Source organism: Lolium rigidum, chromosome 6 (genome assembly GCF_022539505.1).
Source record: "Lolium rigidum isolate FL_2022 chromosome 6, APGP_CSIRO_Lrig_0.1, whole genome shotgun sequence".
Taxonomy (NCBI): Eukaryota; Viridiplantae; Streptophyta; class Magnoliopsida; order Poales; family Poaceae; genus Lolium; species Lolium rigidum.
In genome coordinates this window covers 361,376,306-361,392,126 of record NC_061513.1, presented here as the reverse complement: position 1 = coordinate 361,392,126, position 15,821 = coordinate 361,376,306, and positions in this window count along the sequence as shown.

Sequence of the window (15,821 nt, the reverse complement as noted above, 5' to 3'; positions counted from 1 at the left end):
GCGTATTTAGTCACGGTGCGCCACGGCTAGCCTGTTACCTAACTTTAAGCACATTTTTCCCTATGCACCACTCATTAGCCCTCTGTCTTTGGCCTGTCCACCTTCAGTCCTTCAGGCTAGCCATAGTGGTAGTATGTTAGCTAGTATCATGTACATTGGTCCCATAAAAATGCTGATGTGGCAGCTAATTAAGGAGGAGAGATGAGTTTAGAGTACCATAGGTGGATACCGTATCATAGCGCATATCACAAGAAAAGTTAATGCCAAACAAATTTTGTACATCAATTTGCATTGAGATTCTACATAGCAATAAATATAGCATAACTATGATACTACTCCATGATACTACCCACTATAGGGATAGTATCATACACAAGTATTACATGCATGATACTACTATATGATACTTAGAGCATCTCCAGTCGCGTCCCCCAAATGAGGTTATTGTGCAAATTCTGGACACTTATTGTGCAAATTCTGGACAGTTGGTGAGTTTGGTTAAATCAAGCATCTTCTTTTCTCCTAATACTAATGTGTTGATTAGAGCAGAAATTTGCCAAACCTTGCATATTGATACGGAAGCTATATCGGATAAATATCTGGGGCTCCCGGCAATTGTGGGAGCTGAAGTGATTGCTTCCTGCATTTTGTTGAAAGAATTATTCAGCGGATCAATGGCTGGAAAGAAAAACAACTGTCTATTGGTGGTAAGGAGATTTTGCTAAAAGCCGTTGCTCAAGCTATCCCTGTGTATGCCATGTCGGTTTTCCAAATTCCAAAGGGGGTATGTAAAAGAATGATGGATGCTATTTCCCAATTCTGGTGGGGCGACGATGCTAATAGTAATAAAATGCATTGGTATGCTTGGTGGAAGCTCTGTTATCCAAATAATGAAGGAGGTATGGGTTTTAGGGATTTCCATTCGTTCAATCTTGCTATGTTGGCTAAACAAAGCTGGAGACTTATAAATGACCCGGATTCTCTATGTGTACGGGTCCTTCGGGCAAAGTATTATTCGGATGGCGACTTACTGAAAGCTGGACCTAAGTCGGGATCATCTTTTACCTGGCAGAGTATCTTAGCAGGAATAACAACTCTCAAGAGAGGAATTATTTGGAGAGTAGGAAATGGAGAGTCTATTAACATATGGAATGACCCTTGGATCCCTTTCAGCCCGGACAGGAGAATTGTCACTCCAAGACGGAGTGTTATCTATACTAAGGTTTCTGATCTCATTAGTCCTATTTCTGGAACGTGGGATGAGCAACTTCTGGCTAGTATTTTTTACACAGTGGATGTGAGTCGGATCCTCCAAATTCCGATAAATAACCACGGCTTCGGCGACTTCATAGCCTGGCACTACACGAAGCATGGCCAATATGCTGTAAGGTCAGGCTATCATCTCCAATGGAGACATCAGTTTGGGCCTAGAGCTAATCAATTAGCACTTCCTGGAAGCTCAGCAAAAAATCCAGTCTGGAAAATTCTCTGGAAATTAAATGTTCCAAGCAAGGTTAAAATATTTATGTGGCGTTCCTTACATGGGATCCTACCTCTGAAGAGCATCTTGGCAAATCGCCATATCGGAAATACTGGATCATGTCCTATTTGTAGTTTGGGTGCGGAAGATACGAGCCACTTGTTTTTTCGATGCCATGTTGCACAAGAGGTGTGGACTAAACTTGGGATTTATCATATAATTGAAGATGCAATGCAGTACGATAGAGAAGGTTCAGCTGTCCTGGAACACTTACTCAAGAGAGAGGACCTCTTGGCCCCCGGATATGATCATATTAATCTGAAGGAACTTGTCTTTGTTGCTTGTTGGTACATGTGGTGGATGCGTCGGCGACGAACCCATAATGAAGATGTTCCCCCTCTATTTAAATGTATACATTCTATTCTCTCCATAACATCAAATGCTGCCAGGGCTTGCAAAAAGGACGGGCTGAATCGGATGGATACTTGGTCAAAACCTGAGCCGCGACATATTAAACTTAATGTGGATGCCTCCTTTTATCATCATTCAGGTGCAGGTGCCGTTGGTGCGGTTTTACGGGATTATCAAGGAAGCTTCATTGCTGCTAATTGTTCATTCATACCGCATGTGGCGTCTGTTGCAATGGCTGAGGCAATCGCAATGAGGAAAGGTCTAGGCCTAGCTGCTACCATGGGTTGTAACGCGCTCATAGCCAAGTCTGATTCAATGGAGGTTATCGAAGCATGTACCGGAGAGGCAATGTGGTGGAGTGATTCTGCTGCTATCTATGCAGATATAGTGGACGCAACAACCACCATCGATAAAGTTATCTTCAAGCACTGTTCGAGGGAGGCAAACAAAGTGGCCCATGACTTGGCTAAGTATAGTTTTTCTAGTAAACATTCTTATAATTGGGTCGATGAGCCCCCTGGTTTCCTTTTGAACAATCTTGTAAACGATGCAACAATCCTGTAACAGAAAGGCAGCAAGTTCTTTACGCACTCTTTTCCTTACCAGGGTACCGAAGGGGACTGGAAGGTTTTTAATGAGGCGGCTTGCTGACCTAATATAGTATTTGTTTACCTCAAAAAAAAAAACGATGGCATGACCTATTTCTCTCCTCCTCCCATCAATTCTATTGATCTTTTCGGTTAGACTTCTGCACGAAAAATATCCACAATTAAGTGGGGTTCCGTTCAGGCTTTTATTTTCCCATTTAACTGACTTAACATTCCGAATTGGCGTCATGAACTAAATGTCGTCTGTTGGTATACACCTACCGATCTCCCTGCTCGGATCATACTAATGCGAACCAAGATGTCTACCGTGTGTTTCTTTGCTTTCTCTCTCACTTTTATTTTCAATTTTTTTAAAGAGAACCTCTGTACAGCTCGTACCAACCATGCTGAAATCAACCATAAAAACCAAATTGATCGCTAGATTCCAATGTTCTCGATGATCATTTCGTCGATTAGATGCACCACCAGACTATTCTCTTCAAGGCCTTCCTCCATGACGTGGTGTTGCATCATATAGTTGCTGCTGGTCAGGTCACCGTTGTTCCGCCGGTCACGGCGATATCGTCGTTGTTTTCCTCGGATACCAAGAACTCAGGCCCTGGTTCTTCCTTATTCCTTCCTCTTTAGAACGAGTTAATTCCAACAAAAACTACCATACTACAATGACGAGTTTGAAAAAACACCGATATTCGTCTAAATTGCAAAAATCCACCAGTATTGGGAGAATTTGTTGCAATATGCCCTGATTCGGATTTTTAATCGTGTTAACACAAAACTGACAATGGGTCCATTGTCAGTCGTGACGTGGCAATGATATTGACGGGTAAGGTGACAAATGTTAGAAGGGTTTATACATTTGGGCCTTTTTGAAAAATTCTCAGCTAAACTATGGAGCTACAGCGAGCTTGCCGTGGCTGCCCTCTATCAGCGGCCGTCCCGTGCCGAAGCTCTCCGCGGCCATTCCCTGCTTGATATCTCCCGTGGTCGTCGTTACCGAACACTCCATGGCTACCACTGTCGGAGCTCAACCGTTCCCCGCCCAAGATCTCCGATGGCTGTCGCTGCCCGAACTCGCCGTGGCTGCCACGGCCGGAGCCCGCGCGCAACCGTCCCTGCTCGAGCTCGCCATGGCGACCCCTGCCAGAACTCGCCCGCGGCCGCCCTTGCCGGCCTCTCCCGTGGACTTCCTTGCCGGAGCTCGCCGGCCCTTCCGTGCCCAAGCTCCTCGTGGCCGCCACTGCCCGAGCCCGCGCACGCCCGTCACATTCGGCGCTCACCATCGCGTCCCCTACCGGCCTCGACCAGCAGCCGCCCTTCCGGTCACCACATGGACATCTCGCATCGCCGGCCACCTGCCGCGATGCTATGTAAGTCCAGCCTCAGGAAAGCATGCTGGGAAACACAATCTTCAAGACGACGCTCTCAAGAGGGAAGAGACGTGGATCAACGCCGTCGTCTGCCCCTGTGCTGCAGGGTCTAGGTTTTCACCCAAAAACTGTACCCCGGGAGTGGAGGAGGTCGAGGGCTCCATGATGGCCCCCAAGAGGATTGTCGTGGATGTGGCCACGGCAGATGCTACAGGGGGTAGCACTTCGTTGATGCGAGGGGAAGGGAACATCGCCATCTACGGGTCGAGGTGCAAGAGACGCAAGGGTTTTACCCAGGTTCAGCCCCTCCGGAGAGTAAAAGGCCTACGTCCTGCTAGATCTTATTGCTCAGTGGAGAATTACAATGGGGGGCTCAGTCGGCGGCTACGCCGTGAGCTTACAAAGAGAGATTAGATCTCAAATCAAGTGTCCTCTAGGGTTTAAGCTCGGGGGTTTATATAGACACCCCCGACCTAGGGTTACATGGCGATAACTCCAAATCATATTCGTTGCTATTAATCCGGGATTCGTTAACCCCCTAGCAAGTAATCTTCTAATCCAGTCGCACAGATCTTCTCCTTAGGATCGCGGCCCAGTCGCCTTTGGGCCCAGTCGCTTGGGCGACTGGCAGTCCACCTGGGCCTTCGTCTTCACGGCGAGTGGGACTGGCGACCCACCCCCTATGGGCATATCCCCATCAGTAGTCCCCGAGCGCGGTGGTGATGAAGCGTAGATTTATGGCAAGTCTTGGAGAGGCGCAGTCATGGGTCAAGTTGAATCGCCTCCGGGCTCCCAAAGATAAAGTTGCGGATTTGGCGCCAGTCTCTAATAACCAGGCCTTGATCAATCAGTCGGCGTAGGACAGTCGGCGTCTGCCAGTCGTCGTGGGCCAGTCGGCGTATGACAGTCGGCGCTAGCCAGTCGTCGTGGGCCAGTCGGCGCGCATTTACCATGAAGACACGTGGAGGAGCCAACGGCTGGATTTCACGTTGACCGAGGCGTGAACCACTTGCATGCTGTTTGACCGTTGGGCTCGACGTGACCGCTAACGGCTAGTTTAACGGCTACTCAGCCGGAACCGGCGCGGATCTCGACCGTTGATTGCGGGGCGGCGATTCCGGGACGATTTAACGAACAGATTTTATCCTTAATCTGGGCGAGTGCGGGTGGTATAAAGGATCACCCCTGGGATTAGGGTTCGTCACTCCTCCGCACTCTTCTCCCATCTTCTTCCCATCTCACCTTCATTCCAAACTTCACACGTATCCATGGCGACGAAAGGCTGGGGCAAGTCGAAGGTCACGCGGGAGTCTCTCCTCCCGTACGTTGCGTCCGGGGTCATCCCCGAGTTCAACAAGGAGCGGTGGCGGGTTCCGCCGGCGAACGAGGTGGAGCCCCTCCCGCGGCCCGGGGAGTTCGTGCTCTTCCTGAGCTTCCTTGATCGCGGGTTCGCTCTCCCCACTTCCGATTTCCTCCGGCAGCTGCTGGCCTTCTACAGCATCAAGGTCTCCGACCTCGGGCCGCACAGCGTCCAACAGATTTCTCTGTTCGTGGCGTTGTGCGAATGCTACTTGGGCTGTCCGCCATACTTCCCGCTGTGGGTGTCCATCTTCCACGGGCGGGCGACTCGGGCCAGCAAGAACAGCGAAGCTCTCATCCCGAACGGCGGGATCACCTTCCAGGTGAAGTCCGGGGAGAGCTTCATCGACATGGCGCTTCCCAAGAAGGCGCGAGTCACTGTGGCGCCGCTTCTGGTTTTACGCCAAGGAGTACACTCCTCCCGGCGAGGTCTGCATTCCTCAGTACAGCCCCGAGCCAAGCGTCCCGCGGCGCCTTAATGTCCGGTCGCTACCGCGCGAGCAGGAGGAGGTGGTGAAGGAGATGCGCCAAGCGATCCAGGCGCTGAAGGATAGTGGCCTGACGGCGGTTGATATGTACAACTGCTGGCTTGGTCGGCGGCTGATCCCCCTGCGGTGCCGAGCTCACCCCATGTGGGAGTACCGGGGCAAAACGACTGCACCCGGTCGACAGCGACTGAGTGGGACGAGGGCGAGTACCGGAAGGCGCTCGCCAAGGTCACCACGGCCACTTTTACCTCCTTCGAGGACGGCCTGCAGCCTTACTCTGAAGAAACCCCGGCGCCCCAGGTATCATTTTAGAATAGGGACTCCGCATGGATTGGCCTCATTTTCTCATTTCTGACTCGTTTCCTTGATTCAAATGTAGCGCTGGCAGAAAATCGCCGACCACCTTCCCCCCCTTGCCGGGAAGGAACCACCAGAAATGACCGAAGGCGAAGAGGAGGAGGTCGATGATGAGGAGGAGCGCACCGAGTCGGACTCCGAGGCGCGAGACTTCATCAGACTCCCGCGCGGGACGAAGAGGAATGTCGGGTCCTCGTCCCAGGGCGCGGTTGAGGAGGAGGCGACCTCGCGTCCGGAGGGCGAGGCGGAGCCTTCCAAGGAAGGGGCCGAGCCGCTGTCGAAGCGCTTGCGCCCCACTCTCCTGGAGGGTTCTATGAGGCTTCAGCGCCCTCTGAAGGATGCAATTGACGCGGGAGCTCGGGCCGGCCCCGGCGTAAGAGCAATCCCCACCGTGAAGTAAGTGCTCCTCGCCAGACTTATTCTCCTTGTGGCGGGATTGGGTGTCGACTCACCTTGCCTCCCTGTAGGTCCAAGAAGAAGACCTTGGTGAAACCGGCCGTGGCTGGGGCAGCGGCCACAAAGGCGGCTGAGGCGAAGAAGAAAGCCGCGAGAAGAAAGCGGCGCCGTCCGATCTTGGGGGCGCGGGGTCGGCTCCGGAAGAGCCTGCCGCCGCGAGCCAAGCTGAGAAAGTGGGAGCCCGCCACGCCGAGTCCACCGCCAAGGTCTTCCCTCTACCCAGCATGGCTCATGGGGGGATGGCGAGTGCAGCGACCGGGTCGGACGCCGTTCCGCCCATGGTGGAGAAGGGGTCGGCGGTCGTCGAGTCGACCAAGGAGCAGGAAGCGCCCGAGGTCGAGGATATCGTCGTTGAGAAGGGCGGCCTCTCGGAGCCATCGAAGGAGCGCCGGTCCAAGGCTGCCAGGGACCGAGCCCCACCCGATGACGCCGACACTCGGGTGGGCGAGGCGCCGTCGACTGAGGCGGTGACGCAGGCTGGAGAGGTGACCGGGTCGCGCCACCCGCCGCCTTCTACCTTGACCTTCGCCGAGCTCCACACGGCACTTGGTGAAGCACACGCGGTGAGTGTTTCTGAACTCTTAGTCTAGTCGCCCCCAGTCCCCGAGGGTCGACTTGGTCTGAAGGGGCGAGTCGAGTCTCCTTTTATTTGTTTCCTTTTGTTGACCTTTTGCATTGTTCTTGAATTTTTGCAGGCGGAGGTTAAGAGATTAACCACGCTCGTGGAAGAGGCGGCTCAAAAGAACCGCAAGTTGATTGCCCTGGGCAGTAAGTCACGCCCACTCGCCTTCCTCTTTCGGTATCGCTGTTCTTGGATGAGCTTTCAGTTCTCACCATTTTCTATTTTTGGCAGCAGAGGCGCAGGAAAAGGCTCTTGCCGAGGCTCGGGAAGGATTCGTCAAGGAGTCTTTCTACCGCGAAGCCGACTTCCGGCGCGACGCAGGCCGAAGAGGCCCGGAAAAGGCGAAAGCGGAGGTGGCCGATCCGACCAAGGTCCCGGAGCAGAAGGGCCGGGAACCGGAAGACGTCATCACCGAGTACAAGGGGAAGCCGACGGCCGCGACTGAAGCGCGGGACTCCGCGCGTGGGGCTGCCGCGTCTCTGCGGGAGGAGATTGCGGCCTTGAAGCAGCAGCACGCCAAGGAGTTGGCTGCGGAAAAGGAGGCGTCCGAAGGCACCGTCCTGGCGGTACAGGCCGAGAAGACCAACTTCGAGGCTTTCGTCCGGGAGATGTCGCGGCAGATTCTCGGTAAGCTCCTGTGCTCAGGTTTGCTGTTTTTCCTTGTCGAGTCTCCATTACCGCCAGTCCCCGAGCATGGCGAGTCGGCCTCGGGGGCCAGTCCCCGAGCATGGCGAGTTGGCTTCGGGGGCCAGTCCCCGAGCATGGCGAGTTGGCTTCGGGGCCGGTCCCGAGCATGGCGAGTCGGCCTCGGGGCCGTCCCGAGCATGGCGAGTCGGCTTCGGGGCCGGTCCCCGAGCATGGCGAGTCGGCTTCGGGGGCCGGTCCCCGAGCATGGCGAGTCGGCCTCGGGGCCAGTCCCCGAGCATGGCGAGTCGGCTTCGGGGGCCAGTCCCCGAGCATGGCGAGTCGGCTTCGGGGGCCAGTCCCCGAGCGTGGCGAGTCGGCTTCGGGGGCCAGTCCCCGAGCATGTCGAGTTGGCTTTTGGGTGGAGTTCTCATTTTCCCTTTGTGTTTTTGATGGCAGGAACGTGCGACTTCGTGGAGACGGCGACCCCGCGGGAATGCCTGTCGACCGCGACCGCGCGTATCATCGCCTGTGCGGGGGAGATACTGGCCGCGCTCCAGTACCTGAGTCCGCGGGAGGTGATGCCGCGGGACACGTCGTCCGTCTTCAAGGCCGTGTCCAACATTCCGGCTGTTGTGGACTGGCTTCGCCGTTCCTCCTGCCGCGTTGGTATTACCATGGCTCTGAGCATGGTGCTGGCGCACTACTCTGAGGGGTTCGACGTGGAGGAGGTTACTGCGGGCTTCCCCTCGGAGACTGGCGAATTTGATGTTGCCGAAGTGCTGCGGCTGATGGACGCGGTGCGCCCCTTTGCCGACCGAGTGCTGGCGACCGCGGACTTGGAGACTCACATCCCCAGCCAAGCGGCGCCTGGGGACGCGGAGAAGGAGCAAGGCCCGGTGGACTTCCCTGCGGAGCGCCTCTTCCATGCCGCGGCCGCCGGCTCGTTGTCGACGTACCCGGTCGTGCTGTACACGCCGAAGTTTCGTCACGGCGATGGTGGCGCCGAGCCTGTCGTAGAGGGGGCTCCGGGGTCGTCCTCGTAGCTTCCTGAGTCCCTGTGTAAGAAGGAGCTTGGATTCCCGCGAGCGGGTGTCAGTTGTAAATACAGTGATAACTTTTGCTTAAATATAATTTGGTGGTTGCTTTTGAATTTGCGTTATTTGTTGCGGCGATGTGTTGGAGTTGGTTCCGACTATCCATGGCCTTCGGGCCAGTCGCCTTGCGACCCCGATGAGGGCTATTGACTTGACTCGTTTTCCTTTTCGAGCTGGGCGTCCCCAGTCGCAGTACGTAGTCATTATAGTACAAATAGCAGCCTCATGGGTGGAGTAGCGGTGAGTTGTAGTTTGCGCTGTTCGGATGTAGCGCGCCACTCGTCGTGGCTCGGTGAGCCAGTCGCTGGGCGACTCCAAAGGGGGTCATTGCGGGCGTATTTTCCTTGGCGAGCCGCGGGTCCGTTTTGCGGGGTCCCTAGTCGAAGTACTTAGCCACGCAAGTCGCCAGCCTAAGGTAGAGGAGGGCATTGTTGTGCTGTATATCGTAGCACGAGGCGGTCGCCGTGGCCCGTGGGGCTGGCCGAGCATGCGGCCCTGCTGTGGGTTCCAGTCGCCGTTTTCACCCGACAGCGTAAGGGGTGGTGGGTGGCCGGACCTGATGTTGCGACCGGTCACTCCGTCATGCCCTTGTTAGCTCGGCTACTTGGCCGATCGTGGACTTCGCTCTTCCAGCAGCGGCGACCGGAGGTCTCTCAGTACCTAATCGCTTATCGCGGCGACTGGGCCGGTATATACCGGGATGAGAGATGAAAATATCTGGCGGGTGAGGGTGAGGTAGTCGAAGCTGGAGATCAGAAATGGTCGGCGATTTTTATTAACCTCTGAATTGTCGGGCTACATTTTTGTCCTTAGGTATAAAACCGTCGGAGGAGGTTGATGTTCCAGGGACGCTCCACCTCTTTGGTGAGTGGCTCGCCTTTGTCGTCCTTGCGGACGTCGATGAGGTAGTAGGAGTCGTTGCCGAGTACGCGGCTGACGGCGAACGGTCCTTCCCAGGGCGGGGACAGCTTGTGCATCCCTTTCTTGTCCTGGATTAGCCGAAGTACCAGGTCGCCGACTTGGAAGGAGCGACTCCGAACACGGCGACTGTGGTAGCGACGGAGGTCTTGCTGGTAGATGGCGGTTCTGGAGAGTGCGAGGTCTCTGGCCTCGTCGAGGAGGTCGACGTCATCTTGGCGAGCTCGCTCGTTGTCTTGTTCGGCGTAGTTGGCGACCCGAGGCGAGTCGTAGGCGATGTCCGTAGGCATGACGGCTTCGGCGCCATACACCAGGAAGAAAGGCGTGAAGCCGGTTGACCTGTTAGGCGTTGTGCGGATGCCCCATAGCACTGAAGAGAGCTCCTCTGCCCAGCAACCGGCTGCGCGCTCTAGGGGCACGACCAGGCGCGGTTTGAGTCCATGAAGGATGCTCTGGTTTGCCCTTTCTGCTTGGCCGTTCGACTCGGGGTGGGCGACTGAGGCGAGGTCGAGTCGGATGCCCTTCTCTTCGCAGAAATCAGCCATTTCCCCCTTCGCGAAGTTGGTGCCGTTGTCGGTTATGATGCTGTGAGGGTAGCCATACCGATAGATGAGCTCGCGTAGGAACTTTGTGGCTGTCTTCCCGTCGCACTTCTTTATGGGCTTTGCTTCCACCCATTTGGTGAACTTGTCCACCGCCACCAGGAGGTGAGTGTATCCGCCGGGGGCCGTTTTGAATTTTCCCACCATGTCCATGCCCCAGACGGCGAAGGGCCAGGTGAGGGGGATGGTCTTCAATGCCGACCCTGGCATGTGCGACTGGCTTGCATACTTTTGGCACCCGGCGCACGAACGGACGAGGGCGACCGCATCTTCGTGGGCTGTTGGCCAGTAGAAGCCGTGACGAAAGGCCTTGGCGACGATTGAACGCGCGCCCGCATGGTGGCCGCAGTCCCCTGCGTGGATGTCGCGCAGGATGTTGCGCCCTTCCGTAGTAGCGACGCATCGTTGGAACACTCCCGAGACACTCGCGCTTGTATAGCTCATTGTTGATAATGGTGAAGGACTTGCATCTGCGCACGATGGCCCGTGCTTTGGCTTCATCCATTGGCAGTGCCTGGCGCTCGAGGTAACTTATGTATGGCTCGGTCCAATCGATGCTATCGGCGGTGAGTGCGACTAAGGTGGAGTCGGGAGCAGGTGGCTCGGCAATGTCCAGCTCGCGTGGTGCGCGCACCGAGGGGTGGCTGAGGATGTCCAGGACGACGCCCGGAGGGGGTTGGAGTCGCTTGGACCCGATTCTGGCTAGCGCGTCGGCTTCTTCGTTCTTGCGCCTGTCGACCCATTCGACGATGTGGCCGGCGAAGCTAGCGCCGGCTTGGTCGACGGCGCGCTTGTATGCGATCATGTTGGCGTCGGTGGCGTCGCAGGTGCCGGAGGTCTGGCTGGCGACTAGGTCGGAATCGCCGAGGCAGCGCAGCCGTGTTGCGCCCATCTCTTTTGCGACTCGCATGCCGTGTAGGAGCGCCTCGTACTCGGCCATGTTGTTGGTGCAGGGCTCGAATCTAAGTTGCAGGACGTACTTCACTGTGTCGCCCTTTGGTGATGTGAGGACGACTCCCGCGCCCGCCCCTTCGAGGTTTTTAGAACCGTCGAAGTGCAATGTCCAGTGTTTAAGGTCTGCGGGCGAGCTTGGCTGCTGGGCCTCTTCCCAATCGGCGAGGAAGTCTGTCAACACCCGGATTTTTAAGTCCAGATGCCTGTTATGCCATACATCGCAATCCCAGGAATATTGTTGTTGCGAGACATAACAGTTGAATATCATAAGTCATCATTCATTACATATCATAGTCGTCTTACAAATAGATCACATGATCCAATATTACAATAATAGTTGAACTACTTGTTTCAACACACATCACAAATACATAGCGGAAGCGTAGATCGAAGGGGACTCTATAGTCCACGGGCCAACGCTTGACGTCGGGAGTAGTCCTAGTTGTCGTAGACGTCCTGCTGTCCATCCTCTTCATACTGCTGCTCCTCTTCATAGTCTGGCCATTTGAATAGCCAGGGACACAGCCGTGAGTACTTTAAAGTACTCGCAAACTAATACTAATGTAAGTACGAACATTTCTGGTAAGGGGGTGCTAAGCTCTAGTTTCTTTTGCATAAAGCCAATTTTAGTTCACAAGTATTTGAAATCAAGACCTTTCATGTGCTAACTAACTCAAGTGGGAACATTAGTGTCATTCCCACAACCTTTGTTGTAATTCAAGTCAAACTCAACATTCACCTTTCAAAAGCAAAAAATCACAAGTCATATGTCACATTTTTGAAAATGGTCTGATGACGGAACAGTATGGCCTTTCCAACCGTCCTTAACCGTGGACGCGGCTATTCGAATAGGTTTACACTCTGCAGAGGTTGTACGCTTGTGCCACAACTTTTGATTACATCCGTCAGGGGTAACCCTGAATAATCGTAACTCAGTACGCGGATCATCAACCATAACCTTTCACTTACATTTCCTAGTATAGGTACCTCTCCCCATGAGCTTGGCCTCCCAGTGAAGACCAACTGTCAACCTGGGAACTGCACAGGGCTTGGGCCGGACATTCACCTCATCTTTAACGTCGTTTCTTTTGTGGTGGAGGCAGCTTTCGGCATAACCCCGATGACGCTTGTTTAGAGGGAACCCATACTAAGGCACATAAACTTCCAGTTAAGCCCTACCCATAATCAGGTATTGTGGGGGTACTTGTAAATTGGAATGGTATCGCATCCGAACCCAACCATCAGTTTTGGTAAAAACTCACCCAGTCATTCACAAGTCATATTCACCTTCAAAATATTTCAATAGAATGAATCATCATTCCAAGGTTTTCAAAATCATTTCATTTCACAAGTTCCCAACTAGAGTAGTCACTTTTATTTATTTAGCAATAGCGACTAGTCATGAGGGGTGCTATCTAGCTTTGTTTGCTTTAGGCTAAATTTGATGCTCTTGTTCTATTCTAGCCTAAGTGAATCATAAATCAAAAGTAAGCTTTGAAAAACAATAAGCAAAATAATTGCAAGGTAAAAACATGGGATAGGTTTATTGGACATAAAAATAAATGGGGATGGTGCCTTGCTCTTGTAGAGCTTTGCACTTGGGACTTTGCAAGAGTGTTAGCTTGCCTTGGTTGGTGTATTGATCAAAATGTTCCTCCTTCTTCTTCGTAGATGTTCTCGTCGTCCCCTTCAGTAGCCTTCGGCACTAGCGTCTATAAATACGAATACGGGTATATAATCACCACACAAGTTCAAGAGCTATAAAAAGCACACACATAAATCACACCAACTATTCTAGCATTATCACCTTGTCATCATGTGGGTTGATATGGTTTTATTCTTAAGAAAAATAATTTCCTCTCATTATATATGTAAATGATAGTTTCCTTTTAATTCTTGAGGAATAATTTCCTCTCATTGAATCTTCTTAAGATTTAATTTCTCAAACCATCACACATGAATTTATGTTGACCTAAGTCAACCATTCATCATCATCATTTGAGAAAATGATTTAAATGAGGTAGAGATACCTCATACCATTTAATAATGCCTATTATGATTTAAAATCTCCAAGTATTTCATGTGAGAATATTTGACCAGGGGTTCAAAATTCATATGAAAATACTTGGGACAAGATTTAAATGAAGTGAAACACCTCATATAATTTACACAAGTTAAACTAGCATCACACATTACTATTAAGTGGGTAAATGTGTTGTTTTTCTTATTTAGGAAAAATAATTTCCTCTCATACTAAATAAGGTATTACTTTTAATTACTTAGAAAAATAATTTCCTCTCATTATATTATTAAGATTTAATTTCCTCCAATAATAATGTATGGCCTAGGTTGACCAAGGTCAACCCCTTCATACTCATCATTTGAGAAAATGATTTAAATGAGGTGATGCACCTCATGCAATTTAATACCAACATAGTAATGATTTAATATCATCAAATAATTCACTATGAGAGTTAATAGACCATGGTCTCTACCTCATGTAGAATTACTTGAGACAAAGATTTAAATGAGACCAAAGCATCTCATATGATTTAATAAGTAGTTTTGAACAATTTAAATACTACTATGAGAAAGATTTAATATTTTAAAATAAAAAAACATATGGGTCATGAAGACAGGTGTAATCAACTCACATTGAATCACTTGGAGTAATGATTTAAATGAGATGCTACACCTCATATAATTTAGATACTATTTTTGAAATAGTTTAAATGAGCTAGAAATGGCCATATAGCCACTATTTGAATCTAGCCCATGATCATATGAAACAACTATAGTATTTTATTACGTAATAAATTAGACAACATCAAATGTGATTTTTGAGAGGTGGAACCACCTCAAAATAGTTTATGGTTGATTTTTAAGATTTATTTGAAGTTTGAAAAGTTACTGATTTGTTATTTTTACTATTCAAATTCTACGACATATTTTGATTTGAATCCAGTGTGGTTGGATGGGTCCTTTCATGAGCTTTCCAATTATATAGAATTTATCAAAATTGACCGAGTAGATTTGTGGTTATTAAACTTTTGGCAAAACATCTGAATGCAAAACACAGAAGAAAATAATAAAACGAGATTTGAATTTAACCGGAGGGCGGGAAAGGAGTGGGACGGCCCAGCATGCGGCCTGGTCCGCGCTGCATGGCGCATGCACGCGGCCAGCGTGCGGGGCGCACAGGGCGTCGGATCAAGATCCAACGGCGCTGGGCCGTCGTGTTCCTCCCGATTCTGCAACCTTGCGGGGGCTCTAACTTTTGCCTCGGAGCTCGGATTACGGCGGGGTTGGGTGCGTTGGAAAGCTCTTGCCAAGGGCTACAACTTTTGTGTAGGTCTCGAGGGCTATGGTGACAAAAATCTGGGCGGCTTTTGGTGGTGGCCGCCGGCGAGCTTTGGCGCCGTGGAGAGGTAAGGAGGGGAGAGGAGCGGTGCTAGGAGGGAGGGGAGGATGCTGTGGGATGGTGTGGTGAAGTCCGAGAGGCGCGGGGGAGTTTATATAGCGGCTGGAGGCGCGGGGCGCGGCGTGGTCGGCATGGCCACGACGTCACGGTGCACGGCGGGCACGGGCGTCTCCGGCACTGCTCGCTGCGTCGGGAGGTGAGCTCATGGGTAGGTGAGGACGCGTGAGTAGTGGCGCGGTTGATGGCGTCGTGTGCAGGGAGCACGGGGTCAATGCCGACGTCGGCGTCCTTCAAGGACGTCGCGTCGTGGCGTCGTCTGGGGCGCGCGCGGGCCAACGGCCGTGTCCGGCAGTGGTGCGGGACCAAGAGGGAGCCTGGTGGCGCAGGGTGACGTGCCTGGAACGCGGTGTGCATGCGAGGAGAGGGAGGTGTCCACGGGCTGGTGACCAAGTACTTGGCATGGATGGTTTTAGTCCACCACTTGCCCTCCTTGTCCTATGGTGATGTCTAGCAGTGGTAATGGGTCAAGAGTGATGTGTGTGACAAGGTGAGAGGGAGGGGAGATGGCCAGGGCAGGTGGGTGCATGGTGGTGACCAAGTGGGTGACATGGTGATGGCATTGGGTGTGTGTGGTGCATCAAGTCGTCGAGAATCATGTCTGGCACGTTCAGAGGGGTGAGTGGAAGGGCCAGGACATGGTCGTGCATGCTGAAATGGACCAGAGAGGAAGGTGACATGGGTGTGTGTCATGCATGCCACGACATGGCAAGCTCTGGTGGATTTGGTCAAGTAGTGGTGATGGCAAGTGGTGGCACTGGTGCTGCAGGGTAGGGAGGGTCTCCAGAAGTGCAGGGGTAGCCAGAGTTGGACCAAGTCCAACCAAAATTGCAGCATGGGCACAACTTGATTCCCTGCCTGCAAGGTGTTTGTAGAAATGGCCGCAAGAGAAAAGTTTTCAAAATTTGGAAAATCCTTTGGTGGATCTCATTCATATAATCATAGAGATAGAATGGTGGTGGTGCTGGTAAATTTGGTGTTGATTTGCAAGTTTTCACAT